This window comes from Empidonax traillii, unplaced genomic scaffold (assembly GCF_003031625.1).
Source record: "Empidonax traillii isolate 1590-97213 ecotype Southwest subspecies unplaced genomic scaffold, ASM303162v1 scaffold103:size1334136, whole genome shotgun sequence".
Classification (NCBI taxonomy): domain Eukaryota; kingdom Metazoa; phylum Chordata; class Aves; order Passeriformes; family Tyrannidae; genus Empidonax; species Empidonax traillii.
In genome coordinates this window covers 241,204-241,801 of record NW_020955296.1, presented here as the reverse complement: position 1 = coordinate 241,801, position 598 = coordinate 241,204, and positions in this window count along the sequence as shown.

Sequence of the window (598 nt, the reverse complement as noted above, 5' to 3'; positions counted from 1 at the left end):
ACTGGTTGCCACTGCCTTTGCCTGGCTATGATTTGTGGTGTGACTGTAAAGTATTACACACAAACATACTTTAGCTATTTTCTTTGTTTAGATCTCTCCCTGTGGGCTATTTTGTTTGTCTTCTCCTCGAGTTTTGTCACTGACGTGACAAACAGTGCTCTACAGAGGAGGAAACTTCAGAAACACAGAAATTAGAGACGGAAAATTCCTCTGTAAAAGATCAACTAGCCCAGTGTGCTTGGTAGGCCAAGGGATAAACACTATATTTTGCTTATTTAAAATACCACAAGAAGTCGTCTCCCAGAGCAACTTCTCCACCAGGCAGTGGATCTTACAGCCAAGCCATTGTAAAAGTACTCATCCTAATTTTTTTTTGCCTTATTTCATCCTAGTTGCTCTTTCCTCGCAATTCTAAAGCTCTCACTGCTGTAAACCAAAATAGTTGATCTCCCACAGTGTCTATTTTTTGTAGCTTTGTGTCCTACACACCATGCACATCTGTATGTAGCTCTTTCAACTCATGTGACAGTGACTCTAAATCAATCCTCTTTTTTTTTTTTTTTTTTTTTTTTTTTTTTTTTTTTTTTTTTTTTTTTTT